This window comes from Marmota monax, unplaced genomic scaffold (genome assembly GCF_021218885.2).
Source record: "Marmota monax isolate L192 unplaced genomic scaffold, Marmota_monax_Labrador192_F-V1.1 WCK01_AAM20220418_F8-fsc00041, whole genome shotgun sequence".
NCBI classification, from domain to species: domain Eukaryota; kingdom Metazoa; phylum Chordata; class Mammalia; order Rodentia; family Sciuridae; genus Marmota; species Marmota monax.
Genome location: NW_026695238.1, coordinates 5,905,302 through 5,921,689, shown reverse-complemented (window position 1 = coordinate 5,921,689; position 16,388 = coordinate 5,905,302).

Here is a 16,388-nt window from a genome sequence, read left to right as displayed (position 1 = left end):
TGCAGAATCTCAGGGACTCCCCCTACTAAAAGTCTGAAAAGGAGTATAAAGCCGGAGAACTTGTGCTTCCTGGTTTCATAGCTTACTGCAAATCTACAGTGGTGAAAACAGTGTGGCACTGGCATCAAGATAAGCACATAGACCTTGGAAGACCACAGAGAGCCCAATCAGACTCTCTCATGTAGGGTGCAATGGTTTTCCATTTTTTTTTTTGTACCAGGGACTGAATTCAGGGGTACTCAACCACTAAGCCATATCCGCAGCCCTATTTTGTATTTTATTTAGAGACAGGGTCTCACTGAGTTGCTTAGTGCCTTGCTTTTGCTGAGGCTGGCTTTGAACTCTCAATCCTCCTGCTTTAGCCTCCCAAGATGCTAGATGACAGGCATGGGCCGCCATGTGCCCCGCTGTGCAATGGTTTTCAACAAGGGAGTCAGGACCATTCGACAGAGAAAGGATTGGTTTCTGAACAAATGGTGGTGGGAAAATTGGAGACCTACAGGCATAAGAGTGAAGTTGGGCTTTGACCCAACACCATGTCCAAAAATTGGTCAAAATGGACCAAGGACTTAAAGTTAAACCTACAATTAAAAAACACTTGGAAATAAATATGGGCCAAAAGTTGCTCAGCATTGGTTGAATTCTTGAGTGTGACACTGAAGTCTCAGGAAACAGAAGAAAATTGCACCTCATGAAAATTAAATCATTTTGTGAATCAAAAAATACTATCAACAGAGAAAAAAAGGCAATCCACAGAATGGGAGAACCTATTGCAAATCCTTCACCTGAAAAAGATCAGTATCTAGAATACAGAGGGAACTCCCCAAACTCAAAAGTATCAACAATAATAACAAAAATAATCTGATTCAAAAAGGGCCAAAGGACTGAACAGATATTTCTCCAATAAAACACACAAATGGCCAATATTCACATGAAAAGATGCTCAATATCACTCATCAATAAGAAACTGAAAATAAAAACTACAATGTCACCTCACACCCATCAGGTTGACTACTACTAAAAAAAAGCAAAGCAAACAACCAAAAAAAAAAAAATCAGAAAATAGCAAGTGTAGGCAAGAATGTAGAGAAAACAGAAACTTTGTGCAGGTGGGTGGAATGTGAAATGTACACCCTGGGAAAAACTGTATGCCAGTTTCTTGAAAAATCAGCACTAGAATTACCAAATGGACCAGTAATCCCATTTTTACATATGTACCCAGAAGATCTTGATGAAATACTTGTATTGCCACATTCACAGTATTATTTACAATAACTAAAAGGCAGAAACAAACCAAGTGCCCATTGCAGATGAATGGATAAGAAAAACATGGTCTACACAGCCAGTATATTATTCAATCTTAAAAAAGGAAGGAATTCTAACACAGACTACAACATGGATGAACTCTAAAACATTTTGCTAAGTGAAATAAGTCACAAAAAGACCAATACTGTATGAGTCCACTTATGAGGTAGTTAGAGTAGAAAAGAAATGGAGACAGAAAGTATAGTGGTGGTTACCAAGAGCTGGAGGGAGAGGGAATGGGGAGTTATTGTTTATGAATATATAGTTTCAGTTGGGGGAGATGATGGTGGAGTGGTTGCACAGAAATAAGAAAGTACTTAATACTTCTGTACATTTTAAAAAGGTTAAGATGCCAATTTTACCAAAGTTTTTAAAAATAGGGAAAGAAAGGTACAATTTGTCATTTTGCCAAAAAGTTAATTTTTTTATGTTTTCAATATATGTGCCATGTTCTCTTGATATTTACCTCTACCTATTTTCTGAAAAAGCTTTGCTAATGCTAAATGAGCAGCTTGGGAGGGAGGCTGAGTCAGGAGAATTGAAAGTTTGAAGCCAGCCTCTGCAACTTAGAGAGGCCCTAAACAACTTAGTGAGACACTATATCTAAATTTAAAAAGACCAAAAAAATTATATATATATATATAGGCTGGGGATGTAGTGTGTGTGTGTGTGTGTGTGTGTGTGTGTGTGTATGGGCTGGGGATGTAGGTCAGTGCTTAAGCGACACTGGGTTCAATCCCTAGTACCAAATAATAATAGTAATAATAAGTAAATAAACTAAAATGAGCTTACCTTTTGTCCATGCACTGGATAATTTATATAAGTCGATAATAGCAAACGCAATCTTACATTTTACAGGCAGACAGATGAAAAGCAGCTTTCATAAGGAATAGTAAGCTAAATAATATGGCAAGCAGTAGTGACTAGGGAAGCGGAGGCAGGAGGATTACAAATTTTACGCCAGCCTCAGGAACTTAGTGAGACCTTATCTCAAAATAAAAAGTAAAAGGGGCTGAGGACGTAGCTCAATGGCAAAGTGCTCCTGGGTTCAATCCCCAGTGCAAAAATCAAGAGCAGTAAGTGTAATGGGGAAAGAAGAAATTCAAGAAAAGGGGTAGAGGCTGGCTATTAAAGGATTTAATAATGCAGCATCACTAAGAGTGAATCTGAAGTCCATGCACTCCACCCGAAACCTGTTCTCCTATTTTCTAGCTACTGTTCACACACACAACTCATTATTTTATTTGATTGACATATAATATCTATATATATTTATGGGATACAATGTGATGGTTTTTGTTTGTTTGTTGTTTTTTTGTTTTTGTTTTTTTGGGGGAGGTACCAGGGATTGAACTCAGGGCACTTAACCACTGAGCCACATCCCCAGCCCTGTTTTTTATTTAGACACAGGATCTCACCGAGTTGCTTAGCACCTTGCTTTTGCTGAGGCTGGCTTTGAACTCTCAATCTTCCAGCCTCAGTGTCTCCACCAGCCAAATGTGATGTTTTGATTTAAGCATATATCAGGTAGTAACCAACTCAGGGTAATTAACTTACCTATTACCTTAAACTTATATCATTTCTTTATAATATATATATTCAAATTCCTCTCTTCTATTTTGAGACATGCAATTAATTTTTATTGACTCTATGCACCCTACAGTGCTACAGAGTGCCAGAACTTAATTCTCCTAACAGGCAATAACATTGCACCCATTGATTGACTTCTCCCCTTCCCTACTCCCCTCTCTTCTGGTCTCTGATAACTGTTATTCTGCTCTCAGTTTCTGATATCAGCTGTTTTTAGATTCCCCTTTCAACTGAGATCATGCAGTGTTTGTCTTTTTGTGCTTTCCTTATTTCTTTTAAAGCAGTATCCTCCTGGTGGATCTTTGTTATTGACAGCAGTTCACATGTCTATGTCGCTAAATAATATTCCAGTACATGTGTGTTTGTGTGTGTGTGTGTGTGTGCACGCGCGCATGCACACACAGTGTTTTTATCTACTCTGGCTCATTATTTTTAAAGTGTAAACAAAAATTATTAGAAGCAAATATTACAACATAAAACTTCTATGAACTCTGGATGTTGGGAGCCCAGGTGTTTGTTATGCTATTTTTAGTATTAGTGTGTGATTTTAAAATTTTCCTCCAAAAAAAGAAATATGAGACAAATGGGACTCATAAGCCTAAAGACAGCTCAAATAACCTTTCCAAAATTATAAAGCAAATTACTGGTGAAAGAAGTCAATTCCGCCCCATCCCCATTCAAGCCAGACTAGCTAGAATCCCAAATAGGGACAGCTTGGGTTTACCCTGCCCTTAGAGTGTTTGGAGTGCTTGAAATAAAGGAAACACACAATTTCCTCTTGGGTAAGAAGGAGGTGGAATCCTTAAGGATTAATATCTTACAGTGGAGTAGAAGAAGGGAACAAGAAGGAAGGAGGAGGACCAGGAAGAGGGAGGAAACAACAGAATGAAATTCACCAAACTATTTCATGAGCATCACAATGGATTCCACTTTTATGCATCATTATAATGCACTACATCAAAAAAAATCAATGAAAAGGATAAATCCCTGGAGTAGACTGTTACATAGTAGCTGCACAATAAGTGTGTCAAATTGCACTGACCTGCTCCAAATCCATTCCAGTTGTTTTGTATCAGGTGATGAGAAGAGATGATATAGGACTCTCCTCCCTCAAAGTCATAGAAGAAATAGGGACCTTTCTCCAGGGCTTGTGAAATCCACGCATCAGCAGGCTCCATGTGGCTACAGCCTTTCAAACTGTGTGGGTTAAAGCAGTCCCCTTTCCAATCCCTGTGGAACAATAGAACTCAGAAAAATAAAATATAAACAGATCTAAGGTCCTTTGTCACTTGAATATGTACTTCACTCTTTCCCACCCCAAGAAACTCTACATCTAGGACCATGTGTTAAAGAATTTATTACTATGAGTTATTTCATTCTGTTCACAGTAAATTGAGGAAACATTTTCCTTCTAGAAAAACCCATCTTAGATAAGTTTTGAATAAGTGTCAGTAAATCCTTACTTTTATCAGAATCTTCCAGTATTTTCTGGCTTGCCCCTTACTCCTTATGTACATATTTCCTTTAACATGTCACTTTTCCAGGTGACAACTGCCCTAAAGAGGCCAGTTTCCCACAGAAATGTGTCAGAAAAGATAAGCTTTCCTTGGTTACACACAGCTACACTTGGACTTTTAAACAGTGGACTTTCCAGTCTATTACATGCTTACAAAGCTTTGTTTTGCTGTCACTCGGGGGGAAAGAAGTGTACAAATCAATCGGGCTAGGGTTTTTTTTCCCCTCTTTGAATTAACTAGAGAAATCTTTCTCTTCTCTATTCCTTTTACTTACACAACTCATAGTCTGTTTAATTTCTCCTAATGGTACCAGACAAAGTATTGCATGATCTTTCAAGTTGTAGTAGGAGCAAGGCTTTGGGCTCAAATCAATCATAGCTCTATAAATGAGAACAAACTATGGAACACATGCTAAAATAACAAAGCAAATTATCCCTGTTTTTAATAATGCAGCTTAGCACACGGAGCACATAATGGCCTTTAAATTAAGAAATTAGTTACATTTCCTCGGTAGCTTGTATTCTTGTTAGCGCGATTGGCATATAAAACTTACTTGGCCACCTAATTATTCTTAAAACAACGTCTTGCCTAAGATGCCTCATTTTCTACTAATTTTTCAGTTTTAAAAATATTATGATTATTAATTTATTAAATGGCATGTGCCCAGCTATTTATGTAAAAGAAAGAGAAAAGAAAAGAAAAGGTCTTTGCTATGGGAGAGAAATTGGTAATTATGCTCTGCTAAGCACATCACGGACGCCCAGCTGGCACAATTAAAGAAATAGCTGATCAGTTCCAGTTATTGATTCTGCTAACATGTTTGTTCATGGCTGCTTCTTGTCTAATTAGTTTTTTCTGCTTTCATAGTCTAAAAGCATACCTTTCCAGACGGGGCTATTTTCAGACATTAGTGAGCAAGGCTTCTTTTGGTTGCCTTCTAGATTTTTTTTTTTTTTTTTGATGCAATAGATTGCCTATTCATTTATTCATTTAGTGAGGAGATGGTCTGAAAGCAAAATTTTTGTCTGAATTCCTTATTGAATTTCAAATCTGGACTTTACATGCTTATCTTTGTAAATGACTATATTGTAGCACTGATACCACCACATTTAAAACTGTCATCAGTTAGGGTACCAAGGCTGTCTCCACAAACTGGGGTAAGCTTGAAAATGCCTAAATGATGCCTACTGCCAGTCTCATTCAGGGAGGCTCGTGAGAAGCATTCATGTTCCCTTCTGCTGAAAAGAAAAACGTAACTCAAGGTAATTTCCATTGCCTAAATGCAGATCGTACAAGAAGTGAAAATGTTTTTGCTACTCACAAAATCAGGGGCAAAATGCTGTGCTCATTTCCAGGAATGAAAGCTTGTGGTCACGGTCCTAGAAAACCTGTTCAATACTGCTCTGTTGGAAGAGAAAAATGCATATGGTATGGAATCTTTGCCTTTCTCAAAGTTTATGGAATAAAGCTTTAAAATACGGTAACAGATGCTACTATGAAATGGATGCAGGATGTCAGTGCCCGGCAGAGCAGTTCACCAATAAAGCTCACCCTGGCTCTGTGGCTGGGCTCAATAGCAATGGCAGCTGTCGTGAAGCTCAGGGATTCCGGTTTGCCATCAACATTTTAATCACTCCCATGCAGCCACAGAGTAAATGTTGCTCTTTTTAATAGTGCTAATTTTTTTTTCAATGAAAGATTTAGAAGCAAAGGCATTTGTTTACCTAAGCATTAAAATAAGACCGAAAGAAGCTTTTAGCATTCCGATAGGATTACCACTCTCTGTAATAGAGGATGGTATGGATCCATTTTTATCTCGTGTTTTTACTGGTAATTGCTGATTCGTTGGTCCTGTCGCTATAAACCTTTCAAACCATGGAGGATGAGCCAATTTTCCTTCTTCCACAAAAGAGCATCTTGCAGATTATAATATTCCATTAACTTTACAGTTTTTCTTTAGCACCATATCGAGGCATTGGGACACGTTGATTCAAATGATAGAAAATTAATTTTTACTTTTTTATTATATTGGAAATAGAAAACTACTGATGACATAGCTGCAGTAGCATAAAAATGACACAGAAATTATGAATTTTATTTCCTTCAGGGAAAAGAGAGTGGACAATTAAGCAAGTTAACATTGCTCTTGTATCCATCCTAAAAGTTCATAGAAAACTCAAATTTGAAAAAAAAAAGTATAAAAGTTTTAACCTTTAAATGTTTTGCTGTTAGACTCATTTAATTAAGTTGTGAAAAAAAATTATACAGAATAGGAATGAAAATGATTGACAAGGACTCGAGAGCAAATAGCTGCATCTAAAATGATATTCCCAAAGGCAAATAGAGATACAAGGCTATAATTGGCCTACTATGGGTCACTAGCCAAATCCACCCACTGGCCATTTTTTAAAAAATAAAGTTTTTAGGGGCTGGGGATGTGGCTCAAGTGGTAGCGTGCTCGTCTAGCATGTGTGGGGCACTAGGTTCAATTCTCAGCACCACATAAAAATAAAATAAAGCTATTGTGTCCACCTAAAACTAAAAAAAAAAAAAATTTAAATAAAGTTTTATTGGAACACAGCCACGCTTGTTTACATACTGCCTATGGCTGCTTTTACAGTACAACAGCAGACCTGTGTAGCTACATACACAGACGTATGGCCTGTGAAGCCTAAAAATATTTATCACTGAGTTCTTTACAGGTCATGTTTGCCAACTTCCCATTTAAAGCATAAAATCTTTAGCTTTGTCCAATAATAATAATACTAACAATTATAGCACAGGAAATAAGATGAATGCTTTCTTGCCTTTTTTGGGGGAGGGGGGTGCAACAAATAGTCAAATATCTAGACAATATTACTGATTTAAGGAGCAGGTCACTTCCAAAAAGGAATTTCAAAGAGAACAAAAGCATAAAGAAAAAATGAGACTCAGGAGCATCACTGAAGAAATAAACATGCTGGTCTTTTCATTTCCTCAGATATCAAAAAAAAAAAAATACTGCAATAAACAGGAGATCCTGTCCCTACATTTTCTACATAGTTTATTACTAATTGATAATGCTTTTGTTTCTTCAGCATTGCCTAAATTTGCTCCTGTCTCTGCTGATGAGTTCACCAGCTTTAGTCACTACCAGGTGGATCTCCTTTACGACTCGCCTGCCCTCCTGCGTTGTCTGTGGTACACATAGTGAACCTCGAGTTAGTGTACCTATGGTGTCACCATCCCCTGTGATTAAAAGCCTCTGCATGCCTTCTCTTCCCCTCCTTCCCACTTCAAAAAACTAGTCCTTCCAGAATCTTCTTTTCCCCTTTCAATACATATTCAGGATCCAAACTCCTTTCATCAGAATGGAGGAGAGTGGCACATCATGCTCCCTCTCTCCAAAAGCATTTGATTTTATTGCAAGAGACAGAGATATAGACACCTTAGTGACTTCCATCCAAACTTTAGGCTTGGAGAGTGAGAAGCCACCTGGGGAGTGCTTTTCCAGAGAACAAGCTGTAAGATTGGAAGGGGTCGCTGAGGTTTCCATCATCTTCCTAATGCTGCTCAAACATTTGACCAAGTCACTGCCCACACCTCAGACCTTTGAGCATACCATACTCTCTCTGCTACCACAGCTCCCAACCTGATGTGTTTCATCATTAGAAGGTACCAGGGTCCAAACGCTCCCATAAACTGAAGTCCTTGAAGGAAGAGATGATTCTCACATTCACCACCATCTCCCCAGGACTGGCCACAGCATTAGGTCTGAAACACAGGCTTGTGAAATATTTGAATAGATTAGTCTGTTCTGCTTCTCAAAATATCCAAGTGGCTACCAACTGACTCAGAGGAAAAGCCAAAGCTCTGGCTGGGACCAATATGCTCCAACACAGACCTTCACACCCTGCCTGCTGCTCCAGGCACATGGCCTGCTTACTTCCTGTTCTTACTGCCATCTTTGGACTTCTTGGTTCTTCTGCCCAGTTGTCCCCAAAGTGTGTCATCTTCATTTCTTTCCAATTCTAATCTTCCCCATCAGCCTCCATCTTCTTAAGCTGGCATCCGTCACCTTCGAAGATATTATATGGTGTTATCTATTTAATTTTCTGGCATTGTAATTCTCTCCATGAGAATATAAAGCCCACAAAAACAGGGCACTCTTGTGTTTCTTCATGTCTTCCCAAGATGTGGGCCAGTGCCTGGTGTCCATCAGGCATTCCATAAGTACTTCTAGAGTCAATTGCTTCCAAAACATGTGAACAATTGGTGCAGCCAAATGGAAAGCAGTATGGAGATTCCTTGGAAATCTGGGAATGGAACCACCTTTTGACCCAGCTATCCCTATCCTTGGTCTATACCCAAAGGACTTAAAGACAGCATACTACAGGGACACAGCCACATCAATGTTTAGCAGCATAATTCACATTCACAATAAACTGTGGAGCCAACCTAGATGCCCTTCAGTGGATGAATGGATAAAAAAACATGGCATATATACACAATGGAATTTTACTCAGCATTAAAAGAGAATAAAATAATGGCATTTGCAGGTAAATGGATGTCGTTGGAGAAGATGATGCTAAGTGAAGTTAGCCAATCCCAAAAAATAAATGCTGAATGTTTTCTCTGATATAAGGAGGCTGACTCATAGCGGGGTAAGGAGGGGGAGCATGGGAGGAATAGATGAATTCTAGATAGGGAGGAGGGGTGGGAGGGAAAGGGAGGAGGCAGGGGATTAGCAAGGATGGTGGAACATGATGAACATCATTATCCAAAGTACATGTATGAAGACACAAATTGGGTGTCAACCTACTTTATATACAGAGATGAAAAATTGTGGTATATATGTGTAATAAAAATTGTAATGCAAAAAAAAAAAACAAAGTACATGTATAAAGACATGAATTGGAATGAACATACTTTATATACAAAGATATGAAAAATTGTGCTCTATATGTAGAATAAGAGTTGTAATGCATTCTGCTGTCATGTATTTTTAAAAATCAATTAAATTTAAAAAAAACATGTGAACAAGAAGCAGGCTCACCATCACCCACTCTCTTTGCCCCTTGACTCCCCATTTTAAGCACACAAAACAAAGCTCATTAATAAGAGTGGTTTTCTTCCCTCCTGCCCCTATTGCATCTTCATCCCACATTCCCCCTGAAGTTTTCTCAGATAAAGAGAAAGCCTACTCCCATTCCAAACTTCATATGCAGGCAGACCTTTGTTTTGATGGACTCCTTAAGCCCATGCAGCATGGCTGCCCAGCTGCTTGAAAAGCCACAGGAGCTATACCACGGGTGGTCTTGGCCCATCCCACCAGGTTCCAGATGGCACAGATCTTCCCAAGAGCAAATCTAATATATGTAGAGTCGGAACAGGCCACAGTGCTCTGTGCTTACAGAGGAGAGGACCTCTGCAGAGTGATCCTCATTATGTGGCCATATGACAGTCTCTCCCCTGACATATGGGCTGGGAATTGGGATGGCTGTCACCCCACTTAGTTTCTAAATTGCTAAAGGGCAAAAAAGCGTTTCTCTGGACCAGGTAAAACCTCACAGTGGCTGGCAGGATGCTTTTCTCCATTATGTGCTCAGTGCAGAGATGCTGATGGACAATAGAAGTGAGGAAACAAAAGACAAATAGGACCGTGGCTTAGGTATTTGCCTAGAATTATGTCCCAGCCCACTATAGGTGATAGCCCTAGCAGGAAATGGCCTATGTGCATAGGAAGAGCTGTTTTAACAACCTGTGGGATAAGTGTAGGGAGAAAGGCAAATGGGATGAATGTGCACGTGTAGACAAAACACGAGCTACTTTTATATCTAAATGATTTCATGGTCTTTTCTGGTAACATCCAGCAAGCACCAAATAGTCACAGGAAAAAAAACTTATTCATCCACTTCTGCAATTCTTATTTTTATACAAAATGAAGTTTTACTTCTCCAGCATTATAAGATGTAGAATTTCCAGAAGCAGTTTCTAATCTCATAACTTCTAAATAAATTTAAATGCAATTAAGTTAATTTAGCTCTTATTTGTGATCCCATGTATTTATTTTCCAACTGGGAAAAAACAGGGCCACATTCCATGTTTCCTGATTGGAAAACAAACAAACAAGCACAAGTATAAACAATTAAAAGATTCCATGAGTTTACTCTGGGGAACAAGAGGCTGACATGCCCTTTTGGAAATCCAGCTCTAGATACAGTGCTGCGATTCCTCCAGCATTGGTACAACCCTCAGTTCTCTTTCCTGTTCTTTCTTTCTCAGTCTTTACACCATCCATTGCCCAAATACCCTTCTTATCAACTTGTTGGTGATGTGGCAAAATGTCACGCTGAGGGGAGGGGCACAGCCTCTCCTGCTCCCACATCACTGAGGTCACCTATTCTCTCTATTCCAGGCTGGCTCTCAATAGCTCCTCCCCATCCCAGTCCCTACTATTTATTCCCTGCACCTGTCTCAGGGCCTCAGTGTGTTCCTCACCCTGTTGTACCCTGAATCTTCTTTCTTTGGCCATAGGAAACCCCACCAGTTGCTTCAAGCCTGTAACTATCACAGGGAAGGTTGCATGAAAGGAGAAGAAACTCAGCAGCCATCCCAGGCTGCTAATGCCTGAGTGAAGACCAGCATGCGTGCTCCTGGTATTTATTTAGGCAACGGCACTGGCTCAGGCAACCAGCAACACACTGCTCCAAAGGAATGTGCTTATGTATGCTTGGCGAAGAAATCTTCACTACCATATACAAAAAGAGCCTCAGGAAGAAGGTGATGATGGAGGCAGAGGAAATAATCCCCACAAACACTCACAGCTCAAGTTCAACAGGGGAGGGAGCAACTTCACAACTGTGGGACTGCTAGCCCCAAGCTTCACACAAAACTTCCTCTTCCTTTCCTTAAGGCTCATTTCTGTACATACTAACCCCACTAGAGCCAACTAATCTGTCTTTCACACCTGTTATGGGCCAAAATTCATACATTGCAATCCTAACCCTCAATGCCTCATATTGTGACTAATCATATTTGGAGACAGGGCTTTTAAAGAGGTAACTGGGCTAAAACAAGTTCCCTGGGGTACTATAACCCAGTACCTGGTGTCCTTATAAGATAAAGAGATTAGAACACAGAAACATTCAAAGGGAAGAACATGCAAAGACAGAAGATGTCATCTACAAGCCTAGGAGAGATGCCTCAGAGGAAACCAACCCTGCTGACACCTCAATCTCAGGCTTTGAGCTTCAAAGTTGTGAGAATATACATTCAGTTGTTTAAGCCATCCAGTCTGTTGTACTTGTTATAGCAGCTCTGACAAACTAATACAGCACCACAAACATTGCCATTGATTTATCAAGGGCATATTTCCCAGTTCCTCTCCAGCGGGAGAGGTTTGTCCATGAGGCTTGCCGCAGTCCGGCTACAGCAAAATAACCGGGGGGTGATGAACAACTTGTGTACCTTGATACAGCAGGAGTGGGAGCCATTTATTGTAGGACAGGAGGGGTATATATACATTCCACACAGCTTATCTAATTAACATAAACTAGATACAGCAGTCAACCAATAAGGAATCTCCACACTTAATGGCTCGCTGGCATTACTTCACAAACGCCAGGCGCCATCTTGACTTGTTTACAGACCTTAACAGAGGCTAGCATCTAGGCAAGGGGTATGAATTGAAATGTACAACTTCCGAGCCATTTCCATAAAGAAGCTGTCTTCTTTCCTCTTACCCTTGAGCCTTAGCGCAGAAATGGTGGTGAGTCTAATGTTAGGAGACGAGCACAACCTTCAGTATTTCAGATACAGAGAGGGAAGGATCCTCTTTCCAACACAGCAGAGCTGCTCCAGATTCTGGGTAATTTATACCGTGATGTGAGAAAAATATGGACTTGTACCTTAGTTAGGTCACTGAGCTTGGGGTTTTCTACTACAGCAGGCTAGATTGTATCTTAATTTAAATTCAGGTGTTGTGAGAAAATAAAATGCCTAAAAATATGAAAAAGAGAGAAAAAAGAGTGAAAAGCATCCCATGTACGTGATTGATCAATGCACTGATTTATCACTTAATGTCAACATTTTTCTATAAATCAATAAGAAAGACAGATGACCAAGTAGAAAAATGGACAAGGTACTTGAAAAGGTTCTTTGCAAAAGAAGATGTGCATTTGGACACCCAACAGATGAAAAGGTTCTCATTTCATTCATTCGGGGATGACCACAATACAAAGCAATATGACCCCCAAACCTCTAGAGTTGTTAGAATTAAGAACACTTATCACACCAAATACTGTTGGAGATGTGAAGCAACTGGACATTTCTGATGCTGTCTTGGGTGGAAAGTCAGGTGGTGCAATCATGTTTGAAAATTCTTTGGCAGTTGTCTACTGCGAGAATTGACCATATATATGTGCCACGTCACACCAATTGTAGCACAGAAATGTATGTATTTCCCAAAAGACATATGTTAAAATGTTCATGATAGCTTTATTCAGATAAGCCCTAAACTGGAAGTAATTAAAAAAAATCAATGGTAGAGTAGATGAATGACTAGATCGTAGAATGTGTCCCAAAGGAAAACCATAGAGAAACTACACTGGAAAACACTAGTCCTGTATAAAACAACGTAGATGAGTATCACAAATGTGATGCCAAGTGACAAAAGCCAGACACAAAGAGAGTAGAGAAACTTCCCAACCATTGAGTTCTGGATTCTAGTAAATTCCAGCCAGTTCTTCCCTTGTGCTGCTTCCTCCTTTCATCTCAACATACAGGTGCGCCCTTTGAGTGTGGACATTCAAGGTTTAATCAAGGACAAATTCTTCCCTCTGATCTAGTATTGCTAAATAAAATAGAAGCAAGGGTTGACTGACACAATATCATAAGTCATAAGGGAGGGAAAATACAAGTGGCAAATTCCTTGTAGGCAAGTTAGGGAGCTTGACATTACAGAGCAGAGGAAGTAAGTTTCCAGTGTCTAGGTGTGTGGCAGGAAGCTGGGGCGCCAAAGAAGGTCACAGCGGATTGGTCCAAGTCAATCTGGGCAGAGGAAAGTGTAGGTAACAGGAACAGAGAAGTCAGGTCTTCAAGAGAGGTAACATGGACACAAAGCAGGAAGGAACCATGCTTAGAAAACAAGACTTCGGAGATAGAAGTCCTGGGTTTTAATGAGGACTCTGTCTGAGAAACCTTGGGGAAACTATTTTACTGTTCTATGCCTCTATCTGCCAAATGGGGAGAATAGTTGTCTCTATCTTACAGCGATTTTATGAGGATTAAATGAAGCAGTGGGATACATGAAATATCCATAGTTCTCAGTAAATTTAAGCTCTAATCATTTCTGTAATTACTACTAATTTCACTATTATCATTATTATCATATGCACAGCTTAGCAGGGATATTGCCATTAAGCTACATGATTCACGGCAGTTTTATTTTGCATGATGCATAAAATGCTTGTATATTTAATAGTTCTGATTTCGTGTTAAGAAGATTTATTAACTGAGGTATCATTGTTCTTCTTACACCTTGAGTAAATTATATTCTAGTTGTCCTGATTATTTTTGCATGATACAAGTGCCCTTGAGAGGCCCCCTGTCCTACTATGCAAGCATAAAACAAAACAAAATGCCGTTTGCCTTTTGTTACCAGCCTGTCCAGTTTGAGCTCCCTCTGTCTACGTGACTCTAGGCAATGCATAGAGAAAAACAAGAACAATTATTCCAATAATTAAAAAAGCTAACAACTGGCTAGAAATGAATTAAAAGGAAAACTTTATTACATTCTATTTTCTATAATGAGGCTCACCCTGGAGCCGTTCAACTTAACAATTTCTTACAGTTGTGCCACCTTTTTATGCCTTTTAATTCTGGTTTTACTTGCTTTAGTAAAATGATATTTAGTGTTTGCATAAATAGGTTTCTAAAATATGGAAATCTTGTTTATAGACAGGGTTTTATAGAGAAATACCTGTGACAATGCTCCCAGGCTAAGATCATTAGAAATAAAAAACCCTCTGGCTTGCTACAAATTGTAATTCCTAATCCTACCCCCAAAGAAAGGTGCATGTTTTCTATTACAGTCTAAATTTATGAGCTGTTTTGGATTCTCACATTTCTATAGTCATTTGCATAGTACAGAAAACATATTACATAACAAGTCAGTCAAGCTAAATTATAGGCAGTTCTTTTCAATCAGGCCACTGCAGTTCTGTGTTGCTCAGTTCAGCTCCCTGTCTCCCACTGCTCAAATGTTGCCATGGTGACCAATTTTTGTCATGTACATTCCCAGGTCCCGCGCGGCCCCCTTATTCATAGCACTTTGCCATTGCTACAGCGACCGCTAGCTGTTATCTTGTTATTGAATCTCCCCTTAGTAATACATATCACCTTTAAGCTACCTCAGTGAATTCTTCAAACCTGAATATAAATGATGTGACATGAGCAAGAAAATAAATTCATGTTAAATAAAATGATAATGGTAATAGCAAATAAATAAGACTACTTAAGTCATCCATAAACAGGTGTTCTATGAATTTACTCCTTCACTATTTTATAGCTCTGTCACAATCCAGATCATTGGAAGATGGATTTTTTCAAGACAAATGGAATAAGAAGATTGGAAAACTGTTGAGCCAGATGAGATCGACCACCTTGCAACCCATCTGATTGCTAGGCTTTCCTCTGTTATGACAGCTAAAAAGCACAAACCATCAGGATATTGGAAGAAGGAGCCGAGAGATATAAAGACAGTCAAATTTACCCATATGCCTAAAAAGACAATGTCATATGGATAAACTAAATGTCACCTCTTTTCCTTTTTAAATATTGTAGGCTGAACGTCTTTCGAATTAAAACACAACCTTAAAAAAAATCACAAGAAACCAGATCAAAGACATAAATAGAACAAAATATGCACAAGAGATCTCATCCAAGATCAAAGATGTGAACGTAATTGCCATGAATAAGAAGTGCAGAGCTCACCAGAACAGAATGTCTTCAGCACACAGAGAATTCTAACGAAAAAAAAAAAAGAAAAAGAAGAAAAGGAGAAAAAAAAACTCTTTTGGAAATCAAGCCCTCCACAAAGCAAGTAAAATGTCTTTATTTTCCCTTTGCAGTAGGCAAAATTTCTATGCCGTTCCATTGAAATCACCAAATATGGGGCAGTGCCCACCAGCAGCTCTCAAGGAGGGAAGCTCATGAGAATGTTTCCATTTACTGTGAGCTGAGAGTCTTTTATGCTCTTTTCTTGCCAAAATCCACCCCCAAAACTTTAATCTTTCAAAATGTTTCCCTGTAAATCATCATGGTGACAGAGAGTTTTTTGAGTGTGAAATATTGACGTTGCATTTGAGAGAGCAGCTTAGCTTGTTAAAATGAAGTAATTAATTTAATGCATATGGGGGAATGGAAAAAAAGGTAGGGGGAGTTCCCTTTATTAAATATTTATCACTGGAGCCCTGGGTGGACGCCACTCAGTGAAGCAATGAGGAGAGATGGGACACTGATGGAAGTGGATACTAAATAATAATTGTTGATTTCTTAGGAAAACAAAAGTTGGGGTTCTTTGATACTGTTCTTTTATAGTTCCTTAGTGCATGTACCTAGTTTCAAGTAATTCATATAAGAATATGGTTTTGCCTCTAATCTTCCAGAACTTTCATCTCATTCAAGTCAGTGAGCCTGACTCTGCTACCATGCTACAGTAATAGGGTGCAACAGAGAGAGGGGCGGGGTTCACAAATAGAGAAACACCAGAGAGCAGATGGCCATCTGAAAGGCAAACCCATACCTGCAGAAAGAGGAGAAATAGCAAGTTAATAATCTATGATTCCATTTATCTTATTTCTAGGGGAAGACAAATTTATGATCCATGGGAAAATTTGATCAGATGTTGCCATTAAAGGTAAATTTTCTGAACTTGACTTTTTAAAGGTAAAAAAAAAAAAAAAAAAAAAAAAAATTGGGAAATCTAAACAATGC